Genomic DNA, 16,577 nt, shown 5'->3' on the forward strand with positions numbered 1-16,577 from the left:
GATAGTCTTAAGAATATACTGTTTATCCACTGTCAATCATGTAGAATTCTGTTTGGTTTGTAAAGCAGTATATACTATCTCTGAATCTGTCCTTGAGTTTCATAAACTGCCCAAGTGGCTAACTGCTCTACTGGTCTCTTTCTTAATAGTTTATCCATCATCTTTCATGTTGTACATGTGAAGATTAGTTGTTTGTGATGCAACGAATTCTGTCTGTATTCTCATATTTTTAAGAACAGTTATAACGGAGCTATAGCAGAGCCCACGAAGCTTCCTAGGAGGGAGTGAATCTGGTAAACGGCAAGTTGAGAGCGGGGGGACAGGAGCTATGTATCGAACCCTGCAACCACATATAGGTGAATAGTCTCTCTCAGACATAAATATGAGACACAAAGATAAACAACCCCTGGCTTCCCTTGGCCACTAAGGGTGTCCCTGCTGGTGCCGCTCGTCTGCGTGATATATGCTGATACCAGAGTTTAACTAGTCACACCCGCAACTCCTCCTCATTTGCTCAGCCTTTTAATTATCTCGATGAAGCGCAGCTTAAATGTCATTCTATCTTCCCTCCCTCTCACATCATCCTTTTTCTCCTCCTCGTGCACCTTCCTCCCCTCGTTCTGCTCCTTCCTCCCTGACTTCTCGTTTCTTTTCCTCTCTTATCTCCTACCTCTCTCTTTTCTAGAGTTGAATGCTAGTCCATTAGAAAATAACCTGCCAAAGACCTATACAAGGAACATAATCCAGTGTAGCAATCTTTAATTAAAGGTTCACGTGTCTTGTGTCAGTGTTCATGTAGTTGTAAGCCGGATCTGAGTCACGGTATATGCTCGTCAAAATTTTGTTAAAATATATACTTTTTGAAGTTAGATTCAACCACTTATATATATATATATATATATATATATATATATATATATATATATATATATATATATATATATATATATATATATATATATATATATATATATATATAATGTGTGTGTGTGTTAACGTGGGGGCAGAGTAACATTTACGAGGAGATTCAGGGAAACCGGGTGGATGGGATTAAGTCCTGGAGGTTTGAATTGCAGTGCCTGGACTTGGAAGGATGGGTGGGGATGTTGCAGTTCGGAGAACCATCCAAACTGTGATACCAGAGCTCCTGTGGCAAGACAGTGATTCAGCGAGTGACGGTGAGTGTTTCTTCTTTTTCATGTCATCCTACTAAGGTGGGAGACCGCCGGCGTGTTAAAAAAAAAAAAAGGAATATGCTCGGTAGCTTAAGAGGCAGACAGACTAGCAAAATAGTGTTTATTTCATTATTAGTTATTAATGTGTCTTTGTGGATTATTACTTAGCATGTTACACTGTAGTTTGTGTCACACTAGTTTGAGTCACACTAGTTTGTCACACTGTAATTTATGTAACACTCGTTTGTGTCACACTGTCGTTTCTGTAACACTGTAGTTTGCGTCGCACTGTGGTGTGTGTGTGGGTGTATCATATACATGATACAGGAAGCTTCATGTATGACTTTCAGCGAAAAAGTTGCCTTAATATTGATTTGATTCGTGATATAACATTGGTGGGGAACATTTTGAGTGGCACACTGCAATCATAACTCACCTCCACCTAGTGTACATCCTGACACACACCAAGTGTGACGAGCAGTAATGAATTTATACCCTGACGTTTTGAGTATGAATCGTTTTCCCACTGACATTTGTACAAATCAACTTTTCTCAGTGATATTTAAGTGCGTCTTTCTCTCAATGACGTTTCGGTAATGATGTGAATTGCGTAATTGTGTGAAGCTGTGTAGGCTCGATCCATCTTCCGGGAAATGGAACACCCAACCCAACCTGCTGGGAGTCGCTAGCGCGAACACACGATCAGGCACAGGAAGCCTGACTTCGGGAGTAACGTCTCGCCCGGTTCACAGACGGAGGGTCGAGCCTCCACCAACGCAATGAATGACCCAAGCGGGTTTAACACTTCACATACATACTTTTCTCGTTGATGCCGTACCACAGAACTGGTGGTACGGCAACAGCGAGGCTTCATTGTACTCTAGTGAAGTGCACGACCTAAGGGATGGCGAAGTGCGTGATGTGTCACCTGTGTAACATAACCTGATGCACCTGAATGGCGTCCGCACCTGATGCGCTTTGACCACACACACAGCGCAAAGTTGAAGCTAGTGGGTTAGCGTGTGGGTGAAGCATGGGAGAGTAGGTGGTGGCGTGGGCGTGTAGTTGGCGGTGAGGACGTGTAGGTGTTGGCGGTGAGGACGTGTAAGTGGTGGCGTGGGCGTGTAGTTGGCGGTGAGGGCGTGTAGGTGGTGGCGTGCCAGGTCCTGGTGTGTGACTAACACGTAATTACACCACAAGGGTTGTCACGGTTACCCAAAATTTCAGCTCCACGTGTAATTATGTGAGAAATTGTTGTGTTCCGTATATTATGAAAAAAAAAAAACTAATAAAAATAGACGGGGGTTAAATTTTGTGTTTGTGAATGTGAGTGTGTTTTTTGTGTTTGTGAATGTATTTTGTGTGTGAATGTGTGTGTGTTTGTGAATGTGTGTTTTTGTATGCGAGTATGTTGTTGTGTTTGTGAATGTGTGTTTTTGTGTTTATGAATGTGAGTGTATTTTGTGTGTTTGTGTGTTTTTGTATGCGAGTGTGTTGTGTTTGTGAATGCGAGTGTGTTTTTGTATTTGTGAATGTGTGTTGTGTTTGTGAGTGTATTTTATGTGTATTTTGTGTGTTTGTGAATGCGAGTGTGTTTTTGTGTTTATGAATGTGTGTTTTTGTGTTTGTGAATGTGTTTTGTGTTTGTGAATGTGAGTGTATTGTGTATTTGTGAAAGCGGGTGTAATAGCGACCTGCGTTTACGGCAGGACAAGCTCAAGCTTTTGGCGGAATGAAGACTAGTATGAAAAATGATTTTATTTGGGCAATGTTTTGGTCTGTAGAGAGCTTTGTCAGGACTTCATAAAGCTCTACATGTAGTGAAAGATTGTTAAACTTGTCTGTGTGTCTGTTGAAGCTCCTGGTACCCCATCTCAACATTCAGTTTAGCGGAGAAGTTGCGCCTTAGCCTCTTGGGTTAGGGAGCATCTTTAAATCTGTTCAGGAAATTTGCTACTATGACGTCACCTGCCACACTGTGCTAATCAGTAAGTCTCGCACTGTGTAAGCGTTCTTAACATCGGTGTGGTTAATCTCAATATTCATACCAGGCTGCCCATGTTTACTCTACCATCAACCCTTGGTACCTTGTACGTCATTGTCATATTATCCTTGACCATTCTCTATTTAGCGACACGAGGCACAGCTGTCTACCCTGTCCTAGCAGCACAAGCCTCATACCTCGTGAGTCACTCTCCCACCGAGGGAGGGTGACCCGAAAAAGAAGAAATACTCTCATCATCACTTATTCCATCCTGTCAGAGGCGTGCCTACACTATAGTTCAAGAACGGCAACATATCTCCATCCCTCCTTCAGAGCGCAGGCATTGTACTTCCACCTCCAGGAGTCAAATCCGGTTAACCGGGTTTCCCAGAATCCCTTCATAATTTTTTTTTCTTGATTTGTAAACCAGTTTTATTTCATAAACTGGTATTTTGCCATAGAGAAAAAGAGAGAGAGATAACTTATGTAATTACATTTTTTAAGTTTCCAGACCTCTGTTCATGGACCCGCCTCTTCAATTGACGTCATGTTTCATGAATTATTATGGTCATATTTACTTTTGAAACCCTGTGTGGAGCCGGCTTCCATTGTTATTCCAGTTCTTTAATACTATTATCATTGGTAATTTTTATTCTAATGGGCATCAGTATCAGTGCCCGCTTTCGGTCCTTCGAAACGTTTCACTCGGTTTTATTATAATAGGGTTCCACACTGGTGCTGCATACTCAAGAATATATCGAACACGTGAGGTACAGTGTCCTTAATCGCTTTTTATATGTGTGATTGTGCATGCTCAGAGAGCTATTCCAGACTGTATAACAAGGTCTCTAAGGGTTCCTGCACTCCTGGCCTTCTAAGTTCACACTCAGTCTACTGGTGTTAAGTTATTCCTACCGTGGCTGTCACATTTTCTCTTGAATATATCTTGTTACTTCTGCTAGTACCTCGAATTTGTCTGGTGGGGCACAGTCTCGTGTGTGTGTGTGTGTGTGTGTGTGTGTGTGTGTGTGTGTGTGTGTGTGTGTGTGTGTGTGTGGTGTCTGTGTGTGTGTCTGTGTGTGTGTCTGTGTGTCAAATTGACATTTAAATACAATTTTGTTCGTTTCCCGTCTTCATTGTTTACCTCATTACATATATATTTTTTTAAATATTCCGCTAGTTACAACAATCTTAATCCAGTAGTATATCAGTACCTGTAAACAAGGTATATAGTGTTCTTTGGTCATCACTTTAAAAATCATTACGTTTGCAATTTAATGGTGCTAAAATATCTGCATATAAATTTTCTTGCGCCCCTTTTAATTTGATGTGTTGGTTATCATGTTTCGCAGCAGCCAACATGCGTAACATTTTATTTGCTTCTTATCTGCTGTGAGTGCAAATAGGAAGAGCGGGTGTCTCGTGCTCTGTAGACGAAGGATCGAGCCCTACCACATCTTGCGCTGAATGACCCACATAGGTTTTATATATATATATATATATATATATATATATATATATATATATATATATATATATATATATATATATATATATTTATATATATATATATATATATATATATATATATATATATATATATTATAACCACGAGCGAGTTGTATTTAATCAATAACACTGCGACTAGCCAAGGACTCGAACCCATGTCGTTTTGACCCACCTCATGGTGAGCGAAAATCACATGACATTCTAACCCACAGGATCACCAAATCCTATAAGAATCAAGCACCCAGCAGAGTTAGATGTTTTACCTTGATCCGAGGGCTAGTTGCATTCTACTCTCATTTGATGTACTAGCGTCCACGAGCAATATTTTATATTATTGTAATCACGAACGAGTGGTATTTAATCGATAACACTGCGACTAGCCAAGGACTCGAACCCATGTCGTTTTGGCCCGCCTCATGGTGATGTGGCTCGTGAGGCTAGTACACCAAACGGGGAATAGAATCAACTTAACTCAGAGGAACCCACACCACCGTATGTCCTCGGATCAAAGTAAAACACCTAGCTTTGCTGGGTGCTTGATTCATGTAGCATTTGGTGATCCTGTGGGTTAGAGCGTCATGTGATTTTCGCTCACCATGAGGCGGACCAAAACGACATGGGTTCGAGTTCTTGGCTAGTCGCAGTGTTGTTTATATGTCGTGCCAAATGTGTAAAACTTGCGATCTTAGCTTAAATAGCAACGCTCATCTTGCCAGATAAGACGAGCGAAAATTTGTGTATGCAATAATTTCGCAAAAATCATTCTGAACCTAACGAAAAAAAAATATATTTCATTGTGTTTGTTTATTATTAAATTATTGTAAAAGTATCTAAAATATATTTAGTTGGATTAGGCTATAACAAATTGCGCGTGTTATAATAAGGTTAGGTAAGTTTTCTAAAATACTTTTTGTGCAAAATTATAAATTTTTACATTAACATTAATGAAAAAAAATATATCTTTAAACGTATTAGAGAAAAAATTATAAAGGACTTAATTTTAAATGGGTTCTTGCTAATTGACCAGTTTTACATATTCGGCACGACATTTTATATATATATATATATATATATATATATATATATATATATATATATATATATATATATATATATATATATATATGTATATGTAATTTGCTGTGTATCCCATTTAGGTTTGGAACTTGGTTTTCTTAAAAATAGTGATATTAATAATAATATTAGTAATAAACTAATAATGCACGCTATATTCTCTGGCAGAGCCTCGTCATCGGTGATCTAGTGTCTTACATTGATGTTTTTAGGCTAAGAAAACTCCTAACCCTCAGTAGCCTACTACAACGTTGTATTAAAACAGAAATTGTGAGTCACATTTATTTGTGTTGCACACTTGATCTCTGCCCCGTGTTTACTTAGGGACATGGTTGTGTTGCGAGTAATAGCAGGGGTCATGCCCACTGTTGCACCGGCTTCACCCTCACACTCATTATTGCCTTATGGAACCTTGCATGTGATTCTCGCTTTCACTGCATGCAGTGTTATATAACATTTCATTCACAGCAAACCTATTAGTGATTTTTTTTTTCTTCAGGTTTCTTGGGGTACGGGACGATGGGTGGACCGGGACTCATCTTAGTCAGCCGCCTCTAACATTCAAATAGTGAATGTTGCAGCCGCCTCTAACATTCAGATAGTGAATGTTGCACAAGAATGAGACACTTGTGCATCATTTGGAAGTGTTTTTTGAGGAAACGTTTCGCCATCCAAATGTTGCACAAAAGTCTCATTCTTCAATAACCAGTCATACGTATAAAAAGTATTATTTTATAATTGAACCTGCCTACCTACATCCCCTCACCTCCCCTCCCACTGTTTTGGCATAAAGAGTTGTAGATGGGTGGAACAAGCTCCCAGGTAGTCATTGAAGTGAGATCTTTCGGAAGCTTAAAGAAATAGATTGGACAAGTACACGAGTGTGGATGGATGAGAGTTAGAACTGCTTATCATGGGCCAGTAGGCCTGCTGCAGTGTTCATTTACTCTTATGTTCGTATGTTTAGCATGAACCACAGCGTCCTTAATCATAAACTGTTGTATAGCTTCAATAACAAAAACATAAAGTGGGACCAAGTAAACCAAGTCCTAACCGATATAAGCTGGGAAGATATACTAAGCAACACAGACCCCAACTTATGCCTAGAACAGATTAACTCGGTAGCACTCGATGTATGCACAAGGCTTATTCCTCTAAGAAAGAGGAGGAGTAGATGTAAAACAGAAAGAGACAGGCGCTCCCTTTACAGGCGACGGAAAAGAATAACAGAGCGGCTAAAAGAGGTCAATATATCTGAAATGCGTAGGGAGACACTGGTCAGAGAAATAGCAAGCATCGAACTTAAGCTAAAAGAATCCTTTAGGAGTCAGGAATCGCGGGAAGAACTAAAAGCCATAAATGAAATCGAAAGAAACCCAAAGTATTTCTTCTCCTTTGCCAAATCAAAATCGAGAACAACGTCCAGTATTGGGCCCCTACTTAAACAAGATGGGTCCTACACAGATGACAACAAGGAAATGAGTGAGCTACTCAAGTCCCAATATGACTCAGTTTTTAGCAAGCCGCTAACCAGACTGAGAGTCGAAGATCAAAATGAATTTTTTATGAGAGAGCCACAAAATTTGATTAACACAAGCCTATCCGATGTTATCCTGACGCCAAATGACTTCGAACAGGCGATAAATGACATGCCCATGCACTCTGCCCCAGGGCCAGACTCATGGAACTCTGTGTTCATCAAGAACTGTAAGAAGCCCCTGTCACGAGCCTTTTCCATCCTATGGAGAGGGAGCATGGACACGGGGGTCGTCCCACAGTTACTAAAAACAACAGACATAGCCCCACTCCACAAAGGGGGCAGTAAAGCAACAGCAAAGAACTACAGACCAATAGCACTAACATCCCATATCATAAAAATCTTTGAAAGGGTCCTAAGAAGCAAGATCACCACGCATCTAGAAACCCATCAGTTACACAACCCAGGGCAACATGGGTTTAGAACAGGTCGCTCCTGTCTGTCTCAACTATTGGACCACTACGACAAGGTCCTAAATGCACTAGAAGACAAAAAGAATGCAGATGTAATATATACAGACTTTGCAAAAGCCTTCGACAAGTGTGACCATGGCGTAATAGCGCACAAAATGCGTGCTAAAGGAATAACAGGAAAAGTCGGTCGATGGATCTATAATTTCCTCACTAACAGAACACAGAGAGTAGTCGTCAACAGAGTAAAGTCCGAGGCAGCTACGGTGAAAAGCTCTGTTCCACAAGGCACAGTACTCGCTCCCATCTTGTTCCTCATTCTTATATCCGACATAGACAAGGATGTCAGCCACAGCACCGTGTCTTCCTTTGCAGATGACACCCGAATCTGCATGACAGTGTCTTCCATTGCAGACACTGCAAAGCTCCAGGCAGACATCAACCAAATCTTTCAGTGGGCTGCAGAAAACAATATGAAGTTCAACGATGAGAAATTTCAATTACTCAGATATGGTAAACATGAGGAAATTAAATCTTCATCAGAGTACAAAAATTCTGGCCACAAAATAGAGCGAAACACCAACGTCAAAGACCTGGGAGTGATCATGTCGGAGGATCTCACCTTCAAGGACCATAACATTGTATCAATCGCATCTGCTAGAAAAATGACAGGATGGATAATGAGAACCTTCAAAACTAGGGAGGCCAAGCCCATGATGACACTCTTCAGGTCACTTGTTCTATCTAGGCTGGAATATTGCTGCACACTAACAGCACCTTTCAAGGCAGGTGAAATTGCCGACCTAGAAAATGTACAGAGAACTTTCACGGCGCGCATAACGGAGATAAAACACCTCAATTATTGGGAGCGCTTGAGGTTCCTAAACCTGTATTCCCTGGAACGCAGGAGGGAGAGATACATGATTATATACACCTGGAAAATCCTAGAGGGACTAGTACCGAACTTGCACACAAAAATCACCCACTACGAAAGCAAAAGACTTGGCAGACGATGCACCATCCCCCCAATGAAAAGCAGGGGTGTCACTAGCACGTTAAGAGACCATACAATAAGTGTCAGGGGCCCGAAACTGTTCAACTGCCTCCCAGCACACATAAGGGGGATTACCAACAGACCCCTGGCAGTCTTCAAGCTGGCACTGGACAAGCACCTAAAGTCAGTTCCGGATCAGCCGGGCTGTGGCTCGTATGTTGGTTTGCGTGCAGCCAGCAGCAACAGCCTGGTTGATCAGGCTCTGATCCACCAGGAGGCCTGGTCTCAGACCGGGCCGCGGGGGCGTTGACCCCCGGAACTCTCTCCAGGTAAACTCCAGGTAGCGTTTTTTTTTTTCCACCTTACTGGTCCAAACCCAAACAGAATTCTTGGCTCCGCCAGACTGCTCCGCGTTCTTTTTCCAAGTCGCCCTAAATTGTTACATATGCCCTAAGAGGTCGAACTATTTTCATATACATTGTCGCCAAACAGCCTTATAGGCGCGCGCGCGCACACACACACACACACACACACACACACACACACACACACACACACACACACACACACACACACACACACGAGGTCACAATTGGAAGGTGAAGACTCAGATGAATCAAAGGGATGTTAGGAAGTATTTCTTCAGTCATAGAGTAGTCAAGCCGTGGAATAGCCTAGAAAGTGACGTAGTGGAGGCGGGAACCATACATAGTTTTAAGGCGAGGTATGATAAAGCTGATGGGGCAGGGAGAGAGAGGACCTAGTAGCAATCAGCGAAGAGGCGGGGTCAGGATCTATGGCTCGACCCCTGCAACCACAAATAGGTGAGTATAGGTGAGTACACACACACACACACACACACACACACACACACACACACACACACACACACAGAGTAGTCAGGAAGTGGAATAGTTTGGGAAGCGATGTAGTGGAGGCAAGATCCATACATAGCTTTAAGCAGAGGCATGATAAAGCTCACGGTTCAAGGAGAGTGACCTAGTAGCGACCAGTGAAGAGGCGGGGCCAGAAGCTATGAATCGACCCCTGCAACCACATTTAGGTGAGTACACACACACACACACACATACACCAAAAAAAGTATGACATATCTTTGCAAATATGAAACTAACAAGGAGAATCAGAACACGAGAGGTGAAGGGAATTACAAATGGACCTGGACAAATTAGATGGTTGGTCTGACAGAGGTTATTGAAATTAAACCTAAGCAAGTACAACGTTATGAGAGTTTTGGAAAGCAAAGAAGACCGGAAATAGAGTGGAGGCTAGGGAGACAAATGCTGCTGACGTCTTTCAGGGACAAACTTGATTGTATCACCTGAGGTGTATATCAACTGAATAACCTCTGCAGCATATGGGTGATTAGCAACTCCTAGGTTAGCTTTATGAATCTTAACAGAGTCAGTCATGACACAGTATATGATATGTCAGGCACAACTTGGAGTATGCAGCACCAGCATGGAACATACACTTCATTAAGCATATCAAGAAATTTTAAGCGCAGTTGTTTGCAACAAGTCCCAGATCTATGGGTATCAGCTAAGAGAGACTTCAAATATATAATAAAGCAAGATGGCAGTAAAAAACAGAAGTACCAGGGGAGACATGATAACGATGTACAAAATAATCAGACATGTTAGGGTGGACAGGGAGAAGCTGAGAGACGGAAAACAGGAATATGAAGGCACAGCTCGAAGTTAAACACGCAGATGATTCAGAGAGAAAATAGGAAATATTTCTTCAACCTCAGCGTGGTCAAGAAATAGAACGACCTGAAAAGCAAAGTAATAAAAGAGGATCCATACATAGCTTTAAAAATATGCATGATAGTGCTATCGATTGAGAGTGAATCCAAGGATACATGAGAGACTATTTTTCTTCCATCACATCATTCACATACACCAGAAATAGTACAGGTCCCAGTACTCATCTCTGTGGAGCCCCGCTTGTCACATTTGCTCATTCTGACACCTTGTCCTGTTATTCCTGTTTTCTCTTCTTGCTTTTGTTCCAGTTTCTTGTTCAATACTGCCAAAATCCTTTGTACAGTCCTAAAATATACAGTCCACCTCTCTCTCTCTCTCGCTTCGCTCATGTTACGTTGTCATAGACTTCAAGCAAATTTTTGACGCAGGATTCGCCTTTTCTAAGGCCGTGCTTGTTGCTGTTTGTTTAACCGCTCCTCATCGTGTGTTCCAACCCTTTTCTGATTGTCATCTTCATAGCCTTACATACTATGCATGTCAGTGACATTGGCTTTAGTAAATACTACTTGTCTAACCTTTTTCTTAAATATCGGGACTATGCTATCTTCCACACCTCTGGCAGTGAAATTTTTATCATGCAGGTCACACAGTGCTCCGGCTCCGTCTATCTGATTCCATTGTTTAGGAGGTATCTATCGCTCGGTAGTTTCTTCACTTCTTCCCCTGTTGTCTTTATTGTGTCCACTACTTGTAGACGTACTCTTTCTCCTTGACTCTCTGGTAATGTCTATTTCCTCCGAGAATACACTAGCTTAAATCTTTTGTTCAGCTCCTGGCAGCCTTCCGGTCATTTCTTGTGAGCTCTCCTTCCTTCCTCAGTCGTATTACCTGTTTTTTTTATGTTTGTGCCTTTCGATGAGACAGTATATCATTTTCGGATCGGCTTTGGATTTCGTCAGCCTCTCTTCTTAACCGTGCGCATCCGTTTTGGCTCTTCTGCTCACTTTCTGTATTTTTCCATGGTCGTGCACTTTTAGCTTTGGCCTCTTTGCACGTATGGGCAAACCATTCGATCACTGTTTTTACCATTGCTTGTTCTGCGCCTGAGTTTGAATTTTCTATCTTTCCCCGACTACATCTTTCATTATTTTATTAGTTGTCTTTCCAACCAGTACCCTTTCTCGGTAACTTTTGAAGACTTGTTTCACCCTTCCTGTGCTGTGTGTGTGTGTGTGTGTGTGTGTGTGTGTGTGTGTGTGTGTGTGTGTGTGTGTGTGTGTGTGTGTGTGTGTGTTTATCAGTGTGTGTTTATCTGTGTGTACTCACCTAGTTGTGGTTGCAGGGGTCGAGTCATAGCTCCTGGCCTCGCCTCTTCACTGGTCGCTACTGGGTCACTCTCCCTCACCCATGAACTTTATCATACCTGTGTGTGTGTGTGTGTGTGTGTGTGTGTGTGTGTGTGTGTGTGTGTGTGTGTGTGTGTGTGTGTACTCACCTAGTTGTGGTTGCAGGGGTCGAGTCATAGCTCCTGGCCTCGCCTCTTCACTGGTCGCTACTGGGTCACTCTCCCTCACCCATGAACTTTATCATACCTGTGTGTGTGTGTGTGTGTGTGTGTGTGTGTGTGTGTGTGTGTGTGTGTGTGTGTGTGTGTGTGTGTGCGTGTGTGTGCGCTTAGCGAGTACCTGTGTACTCATATATTTGAAATATGCTTGAGTTAGAAATTCTTGGTTACGTACAACATAGTATCGTTATATACAAATCAAAACTTCTTTAAATTTGTGGGATGCGAGTTATTGTGTATTCTGGGCCTTACGTCATGAAGATAATGTAACAGCATGATTGTTGAATATTTTAAATAAACAAGATTCAAATTTTGATTTTCAGTTCAAAAAGATCAGTTTTTATGCTGTAATCATGATTCGATGAGTCAATATATGAGAATGACAGTTGTCAGTGAAGCAAGACGACGTGTCAACGTTCAGTGGAACGAAGGGAAAGCCGATTCATCGTCACCAGGAAGACTGTATAATAGTATATGGATGGACTTGTTTTTCGAGAGGACCTTTATACGTTATGAACATAGTCCAGACGATCTTATTGGAGTAACACTGAATAACAAGGGTCTCCGGCCTCTACATCTGTAGAAGACTGTTGAATAATAAGCGGCATTGAATGGGACATCTGAGAATGTAACTTCCTTAAGGAAGAGATGGTATCAAGGATCATACATGATGAAACTGGCATGCAGGCCATCAGCGAAAGACTGTGACAGTGTATTGATCCAGTGAATGTTCAAGACTACCCACCTACTCCTGTGAACATAGTTTCTGGACGTAGGAATAAATGTAGATGATGCTGTAAATGTGGGTTGAAAAGGACATGCATGTGTATGAGATAAACTGGACTGAGGAATTCCATCAACTCCCTGAGAACGCGTGTTCCTACGATGCAAGAGGTCTAAAAGACATCAAGGACGTATACTGCTGAACAGTTTGAATACGAGCTAATATTGTTAAGGGTTGTGACACACTACAGCTCTCAAGATGTTTAATCAAAGAGCATGATGGACTATGAACAAGCAGCAGCTCTAAGTTCAGTGTTTGACGAGAAAACATAAACATGTGAATTACTGAATGTAAGTCAGTGTTCAAGTGGACCAGTCCAACCCTTGCCACTGGTCAGTTTGTAGCATATGTATAGATGGATGTGACAGTCTTCGGGCAGGTCATTGGCCAAATAAGAACAGTGTAAAAAGTCTAATTGTGAAATATGTTACCAGCAGCATAAGTACAGAGTCAAAAGTGGTGCTAGATGTGATGATGCAACTGAGGCTTCTAAAGAGCATCAGCTGCACTTGCACTCTCCTCTTCTGCTTCTACAGGTCGTGCTAACTCTCACGAAAACAGATACACAGTTGATTGATGTCTGTGATGAACCTTGGACTACAATGAATCAGCCAAACAACCCTATTAGACTAGTGCTTAAAGGAAAAGCATCTGCTCATGCAGTTGGTTAGTTATCCGGAGGCATGACTTAAAGATTATATGTAAGGTAGCCGATGCAATCATTCCTCACCAAGTGGTACCACCAGTAACTGTTATATATCAAAGTTATCAGTGATGCCACTGATGTCTTTGTTGTTAGTTCATTACTACTGTACATTGAGGCAGCTGACCATAGCAGTTTTGATGAAGCCCACATATCAAGGACGTTCATCAGTTAATAAAGGTGGCACAGTTATTAAATACAGACACATACCTTAATAACTACTGTCAGCTCATGTGCTCACAGGTTGCGATACGGTGACGTAGGTAAAACTAAGTCTTTGCAGGCTCTTGAAGCAGGAAATGTGTTGAAATTTCTAGGATATCTCTCAGCCTTCATTGCAGTTTCGTATAGTCAGAAGTATGAGGCTGGATAAACTTTGTCAGACATCTGCTACAAATTTTAGGTGTCAAGGACAGGACAAAACAAGTGCAAGTCTTTTGTCAAAATTTAAAACTACCTCCAATTGCTGAGGCACTCGATGAAAACAACTGAGAGTGCTAATTTTAGGCATGCATATAGAGAACCTCCAGACCTAGATCCAGTAAACTTTAGGTTGAAGAAAGAGCTTGTCAAGACTGAGGTGTCCCTTTACCTTACGATGTTCAGGTTGCACCACAAGAGCTCTTGAAAATGATCCATTTCTGATGCAGCTGTGATCCGCCCTACTTATCCTTTATATGTGATGGGCAGCTGTGAGGATCTGAGATTTTTAAATATTTGAGATTTTTTAATATTTGAGGTGAGTGGAGATAATATCTGTAATATTATAGGAAATTATTAAGCCAGGATGGCCAGTAATGTACTAGTAATAATCGACTGAATGTGTCTCGCTGCCCTGTTTACACATGAATGATAGTTATTGTTGATCATATAGTATTTTCCATTTGAGTGGGATGGTAAAATCTTTGCTTAATGTTCTCAGAATTTTATCCAAAATTAATAAACACTTTATTAAACGATAAATGTTCACTTTCATTGTCTAATGTAAAGGACGGTGGGAAGAGCATCTCAGTGACTGTAACCACTACTTTATTGTAAAGATAGCAACCATCTTGGATATTAGATTTGTATGAATTATCTTACCAGTATTCCTGTCAGCATGAAAGTACAAAGGTGGCTCTCTGAATTTAAAATTTAACCTTGTTGTTGGCAGTAAATTTAATTAATGTTATATATTACGTTGATCTATATGTCTTTTAGCATTCATAGATGATCGATGACCACGTTAGCAGCTACCTAGCATGTCTGAAATCCGTCAAGGATGACAGAGTAGCTCTTCTGGGTTATCAGTCAAGACACTTCAGAGGCTATATACGAGTTAAGAAGAATCATGCAGCATAAAATTCCCTGTCCATGAACGTTTCCACCAAACTATTATTTCTGATAGTCTCGAAAAACTTTTCAGTACCAGATACGCTATTTAGGATGTGCTGTTTAGTTACATAGGCTCTTTTCATCAGAAACATTCTAAATTTCCACGGCTTCGGTCTTCTTGCCTTAGTCATGGATTTAATAATTACCTGGACATCTGGAAGGATTCAGGGAAATTTTAAAAAAGTCTTTTGATGCTGATTATTTTTTAATTGATGGGTGTGCATGTTGGTGCATGTCTGTTGGTTTCAATGATTGTTATACATTATTTTTAATATAGTATTGACTTGCAAGTGTTAATGTGTAGTGTTAATGGTGTATAAAGTTCTGAATGATTTCATTGGGCAAAGCGATTTCTAAATCTATCCAATTCTTTCAGCAGTAGTGTAGTGTACATGAGTAAATATCCAGCTATCTCTTTAAACATCACTATACAGAATAAGTGAATATCTAACCACTTCCTTCAACCGTCCAAAATAAGTGAATATCTAACCACTTCCTTCAACCGTACAAAATAAGTGAATATCCAACCACTCCTTTCAGCATCACTATTCAGAATAAGTGAATTTAAATCTTTCAGAATCCGGGTTCCAGCACTTAGGGTTCTGCTGTCCTGCCGCGGCCATGATAAACACCGTGTATTTATTTCTGTCAGGATTGGAACATGGTGCTGTGCATGTTAGTGCTAGTGGACATTAATTACGGTATCCTTCCTGTCGATTCATATCGCTCTTGATAGACTTCGGATGTAATGAGACTCATGCTTAAGTCAATCAATCAATAAATAAAATCTTATTCCAGTGCTTATGTTCATAATAGTTGATTCTGTGCACTAAATTCTTTGTTTAATTTTTTTTATTTTAAGGTTTTTAGAATTGTTCAACTATGTAACATGCAACCATTTTCGATAATAACTGAATAAACATGTTGTGACAGGAGATAAATAAGGCGTTGCTGCGTACATCACTACAGATCTGCGTTAACGTTCGTTGACATGCTAAGACCCGTAGCGTTAGCAGGCAATGGAAAACAGTTTCGTCTATTTTGTGCATTTTGTAAACCTCTGGTGTGCACATGCAACGTTTGAAAGTAATTCTGCGATAAGGTTTTATCATTATTTACAAGTAACCTTAAACATGAGGGTACAATTACCACCAGTAATTTAGGTAAATGGACACATGTGTAACTAATGTGACATTTTATTGTGGCAACGTTTCGCCCTCCAGGAACTTTGTCAAGCTGTAATAGCTTGACCTGTGTCCTTTTACTGAAGAACTTTAAAAAAAATGTTGCGTTTCGACAAATTACTTAACCGTGGATGTAATAAAGAATACATAGACGGAGATAGCGGGAGTAGCCAAGAAAGATAATGGTATATTTGAACAGCCATGTAGTCGACGTGATGGCCACTTTCATAAAGAGACTGCTTCATTGTCCGTTTACTGGCGAATATATATTCAGAGTATTCTTAACCTGTGTGTTATATTACGGTATCTTATTAGTGAAAATATGGTATCTGAAATGTTTAGTAAGTATTCTAAATCTGTAATGCTTTGAAGTGGTTTTTATCCACCACTGAGGTTAGAATTCAGGTCAAGTGGAGATATTGTTAACATATACGAGTAGATTCTTATCAATTTTTATTAAGATTCCCTCGTACACTCATGCATATAAAAACTATAATTAGTTAATTTGGATAAATTTACGACATTTTTTACTTGAGCCAGAGAAGATTTTGGTCGATT

The sequence above is a fragment of the Cherax quadricarinatus genome, chromosome 4 (assembly GCF_038502225.1).
Source record: "Cherax quadricarinatus isolate ZL_2023a chromosome 4, ASM3850222v1, whole genome shotgun sequence".
In the NCBI taxonomy this organism is placed as follows: domain Eukaryota; kingdom Metazoa; phylum Arthropoda; class Malacostraca; order Decapoda; family Parastacidae; genus Cherax; species Cherax quadricarinatus.